We start from the raw sequence: 15,928 nt of genomic DNA, 5'->3' as shown, positions 1-15,928 counted from the left end.
CAGAAGACAAAGAGTAAAATTAATTCTTCTGACTTCAAGCAAATATTAATACTTTCTGTATTACTGCAAGTGGAAATATTCTCATTGTGAAAATGTCTTTTTGGCATAATTATAAAAAGCTGTATCTTGAAAATTATGAAAAAAAGAATATAATATTACCTCTTCTGAAATGAAGACATCATTATTTTCTTCTGCATTTTGTTTTCCCATATTTCACAGACTTGTCCCTGCTACTGTGATTATTTATGATGTTCAATGTTTTAAATACTGATGCACAGTGGGGTTTTTATGATATCATTCTCTGGTCTTGAATTTCAGGAGCTATACTGAGCAGAATAACAAGGCTATCCAAAACCCAAAACAGGGCCCCCAGAAATTGGGCCCATTCCTAGAGTGATGAAGTGCTGAAATCAAATGTATTTGAGTCTGCAACTGTAAGAGAAAGTTCTGGAATCAGGCAAACACTGAACGTTACCTGTCAAGTAGTGACTGACACGGCCAAAGTGATCCACTAGTAAGGAATGTACCCTGTGTGGATTCCCAGGATATTTGATTACTTAAAACCAGACATTGCCCATAATGAAAGTGGCTTGAATGTTGTTACAAAAGGTGCTGCAAAGAGCTCCAAGACACTGGAAACTTGGCAGGAAATTAAACATATGCCTACAAACACTGATGTCCAAATTTAGCCATAAGTTTGTTCTCAAAACTTAATGAGTTGCATAAACTAGTATTCTTCCCCAACATTTTGTGCCAAGTTTTGCTCAAATCTTAGTTTGATCACCCTCATGTCTGGCAACATTTTCTGTTTGAGTAAGTGAATTCACAATAAAATATTGATTGGAAAAAGATATGTATCTTTTGTAACCCGGCAACATTTGAAAACGTTTAAGAAACTGAATACTTTTGCAAGGCATTGTATTTTAAAAATTACAAAATGCAGGTCAAATGGCAAATTAATGAAGTTCAGATTTCAGAATGATGTCAGGGAGTAACAGAGTAGTTAATGAAGCCAGGATATGTTCTTTTGGTACATGTCCTCTGTGGTTTGAGACTGAAAGAAATTGCAGACTTTTGGAGCCACTGTGGAAAGCACAATGCATAATTAATATCACTTGGTTGAAGTGATTCATCCCCTTTCATTTCATATTCAACACCCCTATATTGTATGAGAATGTCTCCTTTGTTACAATTAACTTCACTCAAAAAGGGAAAGGCAATTACTGAAGCACTAGTAATATATCATTTATATGCTTAATGACATTGTGTTAAGGCTACATGTATATTACATGTAAGCTCATATTTAAAATATGCTTCTTTTACTGAGCTTAGTACCTTTTTACCAGTCAAAAATAAGAAACCTCAGCTCTAAAGCATAGTAGTTTGGAAAATGTGACAATGCATGTTTTTTATCTTCACAGATAGTACAGTAATAGACTAGGTTGATTGTAGAGCATATCTGATACAATTCAGGTGTTGTTTTAATAGCTTGTTGTGTGGAGAAATTGAACATGTGTCTTTTACAAATAAAGTTAGAAAGAAGTTTGCACACCTTTGTCTTTTGCTGACTGTTCTAATTATTTTAAATGTAGGAATGAAAACCTGAGTATACAAGTTGTCTTTCACAACAGGCAGTTCAGCAACTTCAAAGAACCATGTAGTAATCCCTGGAAATAATACAGCTGTAAAGTCATAATGTCATTGAAATATATTTTGGGGCCAGGGTAAGAACAGGTACAGTTCATGCTAAGACTTATTACTAAATATTACAGATGATAGATACTTTTATTGATCCCGTGAGGGAAATAAAGTAAATCATTTTCATTTTAGGAAATTTTTAAACGCTCGGTTAAAAGCAAAGGAGATTGTCTGTTATAGTGGACATAAAAACAAGAGTTCGCTGGCATTATATCCTGGAAGACACAGACCGGCGCCAGACCGGTAAAATGCCTGATGAACTAGGGATTGGACAGTTTCCAAGTGCTTGTACAATCGATGGAAATGTTCAAATAAATGTGCAAAAGAAATAAACAAAATAATCATTTATTTCTTTATCATATTGGGTAGCTAATGTCCTCTCTTTGCTAGTAAGTGGCTGTGTTTCTGCGTTGGGTAGCAACGGGTGACTGTTCTCAGGCGGAAGATGTAAACAGCTTAATGTTCGTGTTAAATAATTTTTTTAAATTAAAATTCATTCTATACAGCAATCGCATATTTGGGGACCGTTTCATAAAACTTTCATGCTTAAAATGTTTAGGGAGAAATGGAAGACTGGTGTGTATTTTTTCTTTAAACTACCAAGACCGGCCATACACAGTACAGTTTACATACATACAGTAATGTTTATGTTCCTAAATTAATATCGTTTATGACCTTCAGATGCGTTATGCTCCTCTTCTTTTTATGCTCAGCTACTAAAATTTCCCTTTAGTGGTAAAATCCATATAAATATTCAAAACTGAGCGGATTAAAATGTGCACAGTAAAGACATTAAATGATTAAATCTTTTCACTACCAACCAATCCACCACGAGTGCCCCTGTCGGTCATTTTGGCCAGCCAATCACTTACCGCGGTGCCCTCCGGTGCCCTGCGGTGGCTTGTGGGTAGGTTACTGTACCGCAGGTTTTTACCGCGCATTTTGAATGGCTGCATCTGTAAGTAGGCAGCCGCAAAATCTTGATGAGGTCGAACCTCTGCACCATGCCATCTCTTTAATAAGTTTACATGGTAGATTTGATGCTGTCTTCGTTTATCAGGTTGCTTAACTTTGTAGTTGACCGGACCCACCTTTTCCTCCACCTCATAAGGTCCCTGCCAGGAGGCCAGGAATTTACATTCCGGGGTCGGGACTTATAGCAAAACTTTGTCCCCTGGCTGAAATTCTCGCACACTAGCTTCCCTATTATAAATCTGTCTTTGTTGAGCCTGGGCCCTCTCCAGATTTTCCTTCACAATGGGGACAACAATGTTTATTCTTTCCCTCATTTGTTCAACATGTTCAATGACGGTCTGCAAGGGTGAGGGTTGATGCTCCCAAGACTCTTTGACCAGATCTAGTAATCCCCGTGGTCTCTGAGCATATAACAACTCAAATGGAGAAAACCCGGTCGAAGCCTGTACTTCTCGAATCGCAAACATTAGATAGGGAAGCAATTGGTCCCAATTTTTACCGTCTTTCTGCATGGCCTTCCTCAGCATGCCTCTGAGGGTCTTGTTAAAACGCTCCACCATTCCTTCCGTTTGTGGGTGATATACTGAGGTTCTGATTTGATGAATACCCAATAGTTTCCTTAAATCTTGGATAACTTTGGACATAAAAGGAGTTCCTTGATCTGTTAAGATCTCCTTAGGGATTCCCACCCTAGAAAAGACCTGTACTAGCTCCCTAGCTATATTTTTGGCTGTGGCGGCTCTCAAGGGAATGGCTTCGGGTTGCCTTGTGGCGTAGTCCACTATTACCAGTATATACTGATGTCCTTTGGCGGTTTTGATCAGGGGTTCCACCAAATCCATCCCAATCCGTTCAAACGGAGTTTCAATAATGGGGAGAGGAATCAAAGGATTCCTATAATAAGGTTGCGGGGCAGTTTTCTGACATTCTGGGCATTCCCGACAATATTTCTCAATGGCCTTATATATATCTTGCCAAAAGAACTGAGCGAGCAGTCTCTCAGCTGTCTTCTTCACACCCAGGTGTCCTCCCAGGAGGTGGCTATGGGCCAGGTTGAGGAGTTTCGCTTGGTAGGCTCGGAGAATAAGGAGTTGCTCCACTTCTTCTTGATCCCTCTTCTGCACCTGGTAGAGGAGATTGTTTTTTACCATGAAATAAGGGTAATCCAGGGCACTGTTATCATTACAGAACTTTCCCTCAATTTTTCTCACATGTCCCCATACATGTCTCAAATTTCCATCTTCCAACTGGGCCGTCCCAAACCTCCCACGATGTTCTGGTGGTTCCCAGTCTGGCAAATCCATATTTAAGAATTTGTCTCCCAATTCAGAGTCTACTTCCTGTTGGTCTGCCTCTCCAGGGGAATTGGTGTTTTCCTCCGAGACTCCAGGATATGGAAGTGGACATTGCCTGGTCGACTGGACAGTATTCCAAAGTTGAAGAAATTGGGGACAGTCTCGTCCCAACACCACCGGGTGAGGCAATTTTTCAACCACCCCTACAGTCTAACTATATGTTCCTAATTCGGTAGAAATGGGAATTTTTGCAGACGAATATACCTTAGTTTCCCCATGAATACAAGTAATAGGGATCGCTTCTGGTTGCCTGATCTCGGTGTCTTCGGGTAGTGCTGCAGAGGTCACCAGTGTTACCGTACTCCCCGATCCAATACCACTCTTTCTACCACTTGCCCTGCGTTTAGTTCTTCTGGCTGAAGCCATTTTTTAGCCAGATGTACAAGGTCAAACATTTGAGATCTCATTGGCTTATCCATTTGGTACTTCCAGTTATGGAACCGGACCGCTCTTTCACCCTTGTTACTCCTGATCTTGCCAAGATCTCCTTTTTTAGAGTTTCATAGTTCTCAGCATCTTCCTCTTTTAAATCATAATAGGCTTTTTAGGCATCCACAATTAAATAAGGCGCTACTCTCCCTGCCCATTGCTCTCTGGGCCATGCATTCCTGGCAGCTGTTCTTTCAAAAGTTTTAAAATATGTTTCCACATCATCAAGCTCTGTCATCTTTTGGAGCCTAATTTCTTCTGTCTTACAGGGTTCTCTCCCTGTTACTGAGGACCGTTTAATGTCCTCTCCTAATCTTTGCAGTTCCTCTCTCACCAAATTCTGCTCTTCTATAATTCGTTGATTCGTCTCAGTTTGAATTTTATTACACACAATCTTCTTTTATTTTCGTGAAGTTTTCTCCTTTTCTTTCGTTTGTCCGTCTTCCAAGCCAGTCTGCAATCCGTTTTCTCTATCCTTATTCAGTCCGTGTTCCAAAAGTCCGTAAAATCCCACGAATCCACGCCGTGTCCAAATCACAAACCATATGCCATTATCCTTTATTTATTCCGTAAATCCGTTGTCCTTAAATCTATATCCACACCAACCAAACTCCACTATCTCCTCCAAAACACATTCACCTACTGGCTTCCGCGCCGGTTCACTGTTTCCAGGGCATATATATTTTGATTCCTGATGAGACCCACCCGCATCTCGATGTCTTTCAGACTGAGCCCTTTCCATCTGCGGGTCAGCTAGTTTCTCTTAGCGGCCATCTTGGTCAGGTATAAGTCATATATAGTGAGTAGATCGTTCCTAAAATAACTGTCCTGGATGACCCTTCCTCTGGTCCTCTTACAGTACCGTATTCAAAAACAAAATTATATTAAGTTTGAGAACTCAGATACAAATATCTGAACTAATATGATGATAAAGTTTCTGTCACTGTGTGTCTTTTGTTATGTTTCATATCTAACAGGCTGAGGGCAAAAACATACCCACCACCACATAAGAGTAAATATATTGATCAGGAAGTAATATTTTAACAAATAGGGGTTTATGAAAATAGCCAATATCATAACCAAGTGGATAAATCAATAATTTGTAAATGATTTGCCAAGAATATACCTAAATGGTTGGCATAGTTAGAGCATATGAATTATTTTTTCTATGGCACAGCTTTGGTGAAAATAGTAATAAGTCTGGCACACTGAGTTAAACAAATGGTTATAAACAATAACAATACAAACTAAATAACACACAACACAAATTGTACACAAATTACACTAGGTAGAAACACGTTCATGTAGACACAAGTTACACTATGTGGAAACTTTTTAGTAAGGCTTTTCAGAGGCCTAATGTCCTAACCAACCAGAAAAAAAAACTGTCTTTTACCAAGTCGTTTACCAAGCATAATACAATTTCTAAAAGAAGAGAAAGATGGCTTCTTAACAAGCAGAATATGACCGGTGGTTAAATCTCTCTCTCTACAAACCCAGTTGCTACAAAATGAATGGGAACCTGTCTCTCTATTCTACAATGCACCCACTAACCAGGGGAGGCCATTTTTAACCAGGGAATTCTTCAAACTGGAAATCAAAGGGCTCTACAAATGCCAGAATAATAAGCTCTCTTAACAGGGTCCAAATACTTAGCTCCAATCTGATCTTTCCAGGTGATCTGAACAAGCAGTTCTAACTTTCCCTCTTCTCTTGTATCTTGATTACATTTTTCCCCTTCTTCGGTCCTCTAGGTTTCTCCCTTTCTTTTTCTCTTTTTCTCTCTAGTTGTTTCCTTTTCTGGCTCCCTGTTTTATAGTCTGAGTTGTATAAAGCGACACCTTTCGTCAAACTTTTGACAGGTACCACGCCCCCTTTTCCAGCCAATGGGAGTCAGCCAGCCAATGGCGTGTTGTTATTTGTGCATGTCCCGCCCCCTCAGGAGCCAATGGTGTGTCGTTAAGGGTCAGAACTCCCGCCTTCCCCCCCCGGCCGGTCGGTCCAGAGCCTCGGGGTCCCAAAGCCCCAAGGCGGCGCATCCCGCGCTTTAGGTGTGTGAAAGTGTGTATTGGTTTGGAAGGGGACCATGTCTGCAGCGGGGTTGAGTGGGCTCTATTATAACCCTAGGAAATCGGGTAGTTACGGCGCCGCGGGGAGTCTGGTGCGGGCCGCGAGATCCCGGGGTGTGAGCGACGCCAGCCACGGCCGGCTGGCCGAGTGGTTGTCCGGCCAGGCTGCTTACATGCTGCACAAGCCGTGTCTCAAAAGCAGCAGGGTTGTAAGCACACACACACACACTGACTGCATAAAGTCTCAAGGAAAGAACTCGCAGGACAAACACCATGTGAAATGTGAACCTCGTTTGGGGTTAACAATACAGATGCAGCCATTCAAAATGCGCGGGCGATACCGCATTATTTTCCGGTACGCTGTACGCAGTCTACCGCAAGTTACCGGTAAATACCGCGAGTTACCGGTAAATACCGCTAGTTACCGTAAATTCTTCTATAATGCGACAAGCAAAATAATAGTATCCGGAATTTCCGCAAGGTGGAGCTAATAAGGCTCAACCTCTCATGTTTGAGCTGTGGCCATCAAAGTCTTTAACGAAGATATTACTAATAGTATTAATAATGAATGACCTTGGACAAGCTGTAAGTGTAAACTCAAAGTATTGCCCTGGTCAACATTCTTTTTTTCATTGACCGTCTTTGTAAAAGTAACACCACTCATTTGTTTCCAATCATGCAAAGTACAGTAATTTTTGAGAATCGATTCACCATGCCTTTCACATGCTCATAAAAGAGATTGATTTAGGAACATAAACATATTACCGTATGAAAACTGTACTGTATACAGTATGTATATGTATATTTAATGTCTTAACTGTGCCCGTTTAAGTATTGAATATTCATATCTAATTTTACCACTGAAGGGAAATCTTAGTAGCTGAGCATAAAAAGAATAGGAGCATACTGCAACGCGTGTGAAGGCCATAAACGATATTAATTTTGGAACATAAACATACAGTATATGGCTGGTCTCGGTACTTTAAAGAAAACATACACGAAACATGGTTTCATTATGACCAGAATTGGTCTTGAGATATTTTTAACTTGATTTACAATATTTGAGAGGTATGTCTTAACACCGATATTACAGTACGTAAATACTGCTCACGTATATGTTTCTAGGTTTATATTATGCATTTCATACGGTCAAATTACTTTTGAGCAACTTATAAGAAGCGCGAAACGGTATGCCCAGGGCGACTTAGTTTCGTTTTGTGCTGGGACTCTGCTTTTAACAATGTCGCCGTGGATTGATTAGAGATATCAAGTACATACAAGTCATTTTTTAAATGTTGTAGTTCGTCTTGTAAAAATGTTACGAGTACATCATCTATCAACAATTACACAGGTTCTGTTTCCATATTGCGGATTTTGGTTACGTAATATTATTTTCTAAATTTCACGTTGTGAATATATGACTTGGGCAAAGAGAGCCGCAAAGAAGTACATTATGGGTTGTTGGTTTTTTTTGCAGTTTTATCTAGAACAAGCGATGCTTAAACCTTTGTCTGATTCTTGTGAAACTATCCACACGACAGTTACAGTACCTAGGAGTTGACTTCAGTGATGTCACTGATGGGATGTTTCTAAAAATCCATCCTCTGTAAAACGTCTTCTCTAGTTGTCCTGCATATGTATTCGCTAATGAAGCTGTGTGTTCTGAGCCTGGATCTCTACATTTCTGTATGAACCAGCTTAGAGGGCTAAAGACAGCTTGTGTTTAAATTGAGTGTAAGGTAATTTATGCTTCTAAAATCATGGTCATCATCTATTATTGTACTGTGCTGTAAACTTGTTCTGTGCCTAGCCACATTATTTTATAGCGTTTTTATAGCGTTATCAAATCTGGTGGCGCTGTGTGTTAGTTTCCTGACTCCCATGTCACATGGTCTATGATTGAATCCCATGGAACTATGACTATAGTCTAAACTGTATTACAACAGCACATTGGACAATGCAACGTAAATTGCAAAAATGCACTTGGAATCTGTCCAAGCCCTCCTACAAAAATTATTTAAACTGCGACACTGATCATTCATCTCTAAATAAACTTTATTTTATATTTTATATTAACTATAGATCGTATTATTATAAACTTTCTTGGAAAAATGTATTTTATGTAAACCATGTTTGCTATTAATTCATTTAGGGCTAAAATACGTTCATTGTCTTCCAATCGAGTCGAGTTGACATTGGAAGCTTGCCACTCCCGGTGTTAGGAATCCCTGGTGGGAAGATACACGGATCCTGTGCAGACGCAGGCACGGGTGATAGATGAGGCAGGTGAACAAACCAAAACGAGAGGCAAGGTCGTAGTCAAAAGGCGAAAGGCAAGTCGTAATCCAGGAAGTTCTCCGGTAGCAAACAGTCCAAGGTGAGAGGCGAGGTGCAAAGTCGAAAAGGCAGAAGGGGAATCCAAAATCCAGAATAAACGTGGTACGGGGAAAACCGCCAGGTAGAGCTCTCAAGGAGTAGACTCAATACCGAGCAGTGGGAAACAGGTGAAGAGGGTATAAATAGCAGTGCGCACTGCACCGTGAGTGTGCGCAGGTGGTTTAACTCGTGCGGCGGCGTTTGTTAATAATCACCCGCTCCTGGGGCTGATTAGCTCGCTTACTATTTGGTCTTAACTGCCTGGTGGTCGTGACACCCGGACTGTTAAAACCAATGCATTAGCATGTTAAAGCGATTCCATTGAGGAGCCCAGCTACCAGTTAACACTGTACTTCCTACTTTGAAAATACCTGTGAAACCGGTTTAATTCGTCACAGCCAGCACTCCGGCAGAGAGGGGTTTGTACTCGTAAAGTAGAAGCAGGAGAGATTTCCAGCGAAAGACACCTCCCCCTCAAAAACCCAGTAAGCAGTAATGCTTTATGTTGAAAATTGAGGTGGATTTTGTTTATGATAAAGAGGATAAACTGGGATGGGAGGAGGGTTTGGTTTTGCATAAGGGGCGGGATTATGATAATTGGAGGAATTTGCTAGAGTATAATGGTTTGATATATTTGATTTTGTATTGTGGTCGTTATCTATGTTTTTGGTTGGTATTATGTTTATATGGTTGTTTTTGTTCATTGGTTGTTATTATGGTTATTAATAATACGATCTATAGTTGAAATCTGAGCCTAAATAAAAAGAAAAAGCAAGTGATTAGGTTTATGAGCAATCTAATTACTTATTCGTTTAAAACGCTATATAAAATAAAGTTTATTATTAATTTGCTGGACAGAGCGGTGGACATTATTATGCATAAGACAAAGATAACGATCCTGATCAGTTTAGAAATCTGTGTACGCTGTAAGGTTTTTACTTCTTAAACTTTTAAAATACATGTTTCGAATAGAAAGAAATCCTCTTCCTGGTACAGTCGCATGAAGAGAGAGGCGAAACAGCCCTACACAGCCCTGTCGCAGTACACGAATATAATCATATCGTTATTAAATTCTTTAGATACGCGATTCCATATTATATTAGCAAAAAAGCTTAAAACTACCACTTTTTCACACGCTATTTCACGTTAGTAAAATTTAATTTATTTATATATTATATATTTATATCTCTGACCAAGGGAAACGTCTCATTTTTTCAAAGAAATGTTTGTTTGTTGATTGTTATCAAAAATGACTTAAAATCGATCATGTTGTGATATTTTGAAATATAAAAGTCAATTGATTGTCCATAATATCGCTATTCTATTTTTTCGAAGAAATGTTTGTTAAAAGAAAAGTCCAGCACCAGCTGGATTTGAACACACAACCCGTGAGTTGGTAGTCGGGCACGTAGACCAGTAGGCTACAGGGGAAGTCGCATGAAGAGGGAGGCGAAACAGCCCTACACAGCCCTGTCGCAGTACACGAATATAATCATATCGTTATTAAATTCTTTAGATACGCGATTCCATATTATATTCCCTAGTAATCAAATTCTAAAAGTATGCTTGTTGACTCCGGTATCACGTTAGTTAAAGACTTCGATGCTTAAAATGTTTAGGGAGAAATGTAATACTGGTGTGTATTTTTTACTTTAAAGTACCAAGACCAGCCATATACAGTACTGTATGTTTATGTTCCAAAATTAATATCGTTTATGGCCTTCACACGCGTTACAGTATGCTCCTATTCTTTTTATGCTCAGCTACTAAGATTTCCCTTCAGTGGTAAAATTCAATATCTACAACGGGCACAGTAAAGACGTTTACTGTACTGTAAATCTTTCTACGACAGACCAACGGACCACGAGTGCCCCTGTCGGTCAACCAATCATGTACCGCGGTACCCCGCGTCATCTTGTGTCATGATGCGCGACGCCGCAGCCAATTACCTCCGGTACGTGTCTGTACCGCTCACTTTGAATGGCTGCATCTGTACCACCGCAAAACCTTGTGGAGACACATGCAGATGTTCACGTCATACCAGAGGGTGCGGAGCATATTATCAGATCGCCTGAGAGAAGAGGTCGGTATTATATAAAACATTCTTTTAGCATGGCCATTTAAACGTGTCTATAATAAAAATCCCCACCGTTTTTCTATATTTTGGTAATTTGCGGTGTTGAGTTCTTTCACTAATGGTATTTTCCCTCTCCGTGCAGACCCCGGACCTTCAAAAAATAAACTGTGACGAGCCAACACGTTAACTGGGTCAACGAGCTCAAAACGTCTGAAATCAACAATCAAAGGTTAATATAATTTAAGCGTGGTCAAGATGTGTTATGATCCACTTACGGCAAACGTTACTTCTTTTGTTAGGATGTTAATTCGCTGAAAGATCCTAGTTCGTGTAGTTTTCTGTTTGGGAGTGTTAAAAAGCCTTATTTTAAAACTGCTTAGCTTTTAAAGTTAAAAGCGACTGGTCTGTGCGAGGGGTTTATAGGCCGTTAACCACGCCGCTTGACCCAGTAGCGCCACCACAGTCGTAAAGGAAACCGGTGTAACAACATGTCCGGGTAACTTATTCCATTCACCCGCAGCCCTTTGTGTAAGGATGCGCCACATGTGTGGCGTTTTTATCATAGTTATCGTAGTTTTCTGATTTTGACAGTTTAGATTTCATTGATTGTTGTGTTGAAAAGTCTTTTATTTTTATCACAGTGTAGTTTTCTGATTTTGAGATGTGGAGCATTGGCGTGGTATTAAAAAGTATTTTATTTATTCACACAGCAGCTGTATCGACGAGCGGCGAAACAAATGTGGCGGAAACGTCAGACCCTAAGGTGGTGACTGCATCGGAGATGGCTGTTAAGACGCTGACCAAAACCAAACGTGTCAAGCCTTCGGAGCGAAATAATAACGCGCCTAAAGACTTGGTGCTTGGTGATTTGGGATACTCAGTGCGGTATATTGCAGACTTAGTATCAAAGGTGGGCACTAATGAGGTGGATAAAAAGCGGTATTTAGAGAATCTAAGAGCCGCTTTAGCAAGTGCACATGCAGTGTTTCCAAAAACGATCCAGGTTTACGCCGCTAACCTCTTAGACGGTTTTTCTAAAGAGGATGTCGATCTAACCTCTGGATTTCACTACCTCGTAATGCTGTTTCAGGGAGCATTGGTGAAGACCCACCAGGATAAATGACTAAACATGCGGTCTAAAAAGTGTTTAAAAGACCGACCGCTTGCCAACATCAAGCGTTTGTACATAAATAAAAGAATTAAACTGGCAAAAGCATGTTTGTTGAGTCGTTAAAGATTCAGAGAGAGGCATCAGATTTCCCAAGGGTCGAACCACGCAATGAAAATGCAGTGGTAGAAAATAACTTAATGCCCGAGGGTGCTGTAGCAGAACAGGATGGCGGTAACCGAGAACCGGTTGTACTGAACGATCTGAATCAGGTTGGTGGCGGTGCAGGGGCGAATAGAGGCCTCTTAGTTTTCCTGGAGCGTATACGTAGTTATAACAGGTCTTATAATAATTTTAGAGCAACAGAGCACCATGAAGAATTTCGTTTTGTTAATCTCGACAGAATAGCCTCGTATGTACAGGCTATAGACGCTGTGCATGGTGCAGTCCAGAGAATATTGGATGAACTTTCTCCAAACATCGGGGCGAATGATTTTGTACAGCTGCGTTTGACTGCAGGTGGTTTTAACAAACCCTTGTTCTCACGCAGGAGACACCCCGGAGAATTAAATGCTTCCGATTTTATAAGCCACAACTCAGACCTCTTACAGAGCCACACAGAGGTTCTCACCGATGACAGCCTCCGATTAGTGGTGACGATAGTTAGGAATATGCAGGCAGGTGCCCGCCGAAGATTTAAATCCGTTCTGTACAGCCGGGTAATTGCTCCGAAAAAAGCGCACCTTATCGACTTACATTACACGGGCGGTAATCTGTGTTTCGCCGGGAGTGTGTACGGTTTGTTGAATGAAGGTTGTACCGATGGGGAAATGTTACAGGGCGCTAAACGAATGCACAAAGAGTTGGGTTTTCCAGAGAATCAGAAAATTAGTTTGTCAGACATTACCGCTTTTGAAAAACATTTAAAGGTGGTCATTAAAATTTTGTACCACAACCAGGGTGATTGGAAATATTTTACAACGGGGCCCACACCACCAAATTCTAAAATACTTTTTGTTCTACTGCATGAAGAGCATTTTTATGGGGTTTTAAATATTAAAGCTTTTGTGGGGGCGGCGTATTTATGCACTAACTGCCATGCGGTGTATAGCCACAAGAACGCACACGCCTGTGTTAAAGCTTGTAAAACCTGTTAAGATCCCCAGTGTTGCGAAATTGATGCAGAAATTCAGAATTGCCCGGCCTGTAAGGTCTTTTGTCGTAGCTCTCGGTGTTTGGCGAGACACTTTCGGAATGCGGCGACGGGTGTTAGTAAGTGTGAGCTCAGGGTCTTTTGTGAGAAATGTGGGGTTTATAACCTCACAAGTCACAAATGTAAAGAGAAACTGTGCTCGCGTTGTAACAACGTGATCGACACCCCTGACACACATTTGTGCTACATACCGCCTTTGGACAACCCCAAAATTTCAAACAAGTACATTTTTTTCGACTTTGAATGCATGCAAGAAACGGGGACACACATACCAAATTACGTCCACGCCCTTCATATTGACAATAAACGAAGCTGGGAATTTTATGGCGAAACTTGTCTAAAGGATTTTGTGTGTACATTTATCGATAGACGTTTCAAAAACCATACGTTCATATCGCACAATGGCAAGGGATATGACAATTACCTAGTGATCAGACAGTTGTTAGCTGAAAAGATGGACGTTGAACTAATTAATCAGGGTGGTAAGATAATTTGTATGACCGTAAAAGCTCAGAACATCAGATTTATCGAATCTTTAAACTTTCTACCTATGAAATTAAGCAAACTGCCGGCTGCCATGGGGTTCCCAGGGGGTAAGGGTCATTTTCCACACTTGATGAACACTTCAGAAAACCAAAATTATGTTGGACCGATGCCGCCGCCAGAACTTTACGGGGTTAACTACATGCTGCCGAGCGAGAAAGCCGAGTTTTTGGTTTGGTATGAAGAATGCAGGGGAAGTGTGTTTAACTTACAGAGAGAGTTGAAACGTTACTGCCAGTTGGATGTGGCAATTCTAAGAGAAGGCTGTATCAGGTTTCGGGACGAGGTCATGAATATGACCAGACAGACACGCGTGACTGAGTTAGGGGCCGCCTGCGTTGTCTGCATCGATCCCTTTCAGTTTGTGACCATCGCTAGTGTCTGCATGGCCATGTTCAGACTTATGGTTTTACAGGAAGAGACGATTGCGTTGCTACCCCATGACAATTACCACCGCCAGCAAAAATGATTTTCTACACCCAGCATTCAATGGCTTATGTACATCAAACACACACAGAGCCCGTTAAAATCCAACACGCGTTAACCACGGCCGGTGAGTTCAAGGTTGGCCCATTATTTTCTGGATGGTTATGCTGTAATTGATGGAGTGCCGACAGCCTTTGAGTTCAACGGTTGCTTTTTTCACGGTTGTAGCGTTTGTTATTGTGAAAACGATTTTAATCCGCTGACAAACACTACTTTTGGCTGGTTGTACAGAAAGATGATGGTTAAAATTAATTTTCTCAAAATGAGAGGTTTTAACGTGCGTGTTTTGTGGGAGCAAGAGTTCAGAGACACGCTTGTTGAAAATGGGGACTTGGGTAAATTTCTAACAGCTGCGCAGTTACCAGAGCCTCTGCAACCGCGCGAGTTGCTTTTTGGGGGGAGAACAAATGCGATTTGTTTGCATTACACAGCGCAGCCCGGTGAAAAAATTCATTACTATGATTTCACCAGTCTGTATCCGTTTGTGAACAAAACTAGAAAATACCCACTGGGGCACCCCCGAATAATATATAACAACTTTGGAGATTTAAAACGGTATTTTGGTTTAGCGAAGGTGAAAGTTTACCCACCCAGACGTTTGTACTTTCCAGTTCTTCCAACCAAAATTGACAAAAAACTGTTTTTCACACTGTGTCGTACGTGTGCTGAAACAAAACCGACCACCCCCTGTGAGCACGGTGATGAAGATCGCGCCTTGACTGGTGTCTGGTGCACCCCTGAATTACAGATGGCCTTAGATCTGGGGTATAGAGTGTGTAAAATTTACTCAATTTGGCATTTTGAAAAGGCCTCACACGATCTTTTTACCGACTACATCAAACTGCATCTGAAAGGGAAACAGGAAGCTTCGGGGTTTCCAGAGTGGTGTACAGATGTCGCGAAACAACAAAGATATATCAGTGAATATTATGAAAAAGAGGGTGTCCGGCTGGACCCTGGCAACATTAAAAAGAATCCGGCCAAAAGACAGCTTTCAAAAATTGCCTTGAACAGTTTGTGGGGGAAGTATGGACAAAGAGACAATTTACCACAGACCGCCATTGTGAGAAACCCCGATGAATTGTTCAGGTACTTATTTACGCCATATCATGACGTGTCAGCCTGCGAGTTTATCGATGAAAACACAGCCTGTGTTACGTGGAAACACACTAAACACCACTATACAGGCCATTCAAACACTAACATTTTCATTGCTAGCTTTACAACCGCCTATGCCCGCTTGAAGTTATACAATCTGCTAAATGCTTTGCAAGGCTGCTGTCTGTACCACGACACAGATTCCGTTATCTTTGTGAGCCGGGAGGGTGAGTGGAATCCGGAACTGGGTGACTACTTGGGTGAGCTGACCAGCACAATCGCGGCTGGACAACACATCACCGAGTTTGTATCAACAGGACCCAAGTCATACGGGTACAAACTGTCTGGAGGGAAAGCCTGTTTAAAGGTAAAAGGCATTACGCTCAATGTGAACAATTGTGAAAAAGTTAACTTTGAGAGTCTGCGGGACTTGGTTTTTGACTATGGCGTTAACCCTTATGCAGAGTGCCGGGAATTTAAACACATTTCTATTCAACAGCC

General features: G+C 41.0%; 1 long non-coding RNA gene across 1 annotated transcript; it reads left to right on the top strand.

Annotated features, from left to right (window-relative positions):
* Positions 1–10,898: 10,898 nt before the first annotated feature.
* LOC148653653 (uncharacterized) lies at positions 10,899–12,043 on the top strand. The gene is made up of 3 exons (XR_015941548.1): positions 10,899–10,985; positions 11,122–11,208; positions 11,690–12,043. It is a non-coding gene; the product is annotated as an uncharacterized LOC148653653 (long non-coding RNA).
* The last annotated feature ends 3,885 nt before the right edge of the window (positions 12,044–15,928 follow it).

Source organism: Lepisosteus platostomus, chromosome 10, assembly GCF_059453375.1.
Source record: "Lepisosteus platostomus isolate fLepPlt1 chromosome 10, fLepPlt1.hap1, whole genome shotgun sequence".
NCBI lineage: Eukaryota > Metazoa > Chordata > Actinopteri > Semionotiformes > Lepisosteidae > Lepisosteus > Lepisosteus platostomus.
The sequence above is the reverse complement of the archived record's forward strand: the minus strand, read 5'-3'. Positions and strand labels throughout refer to the sequence as shown.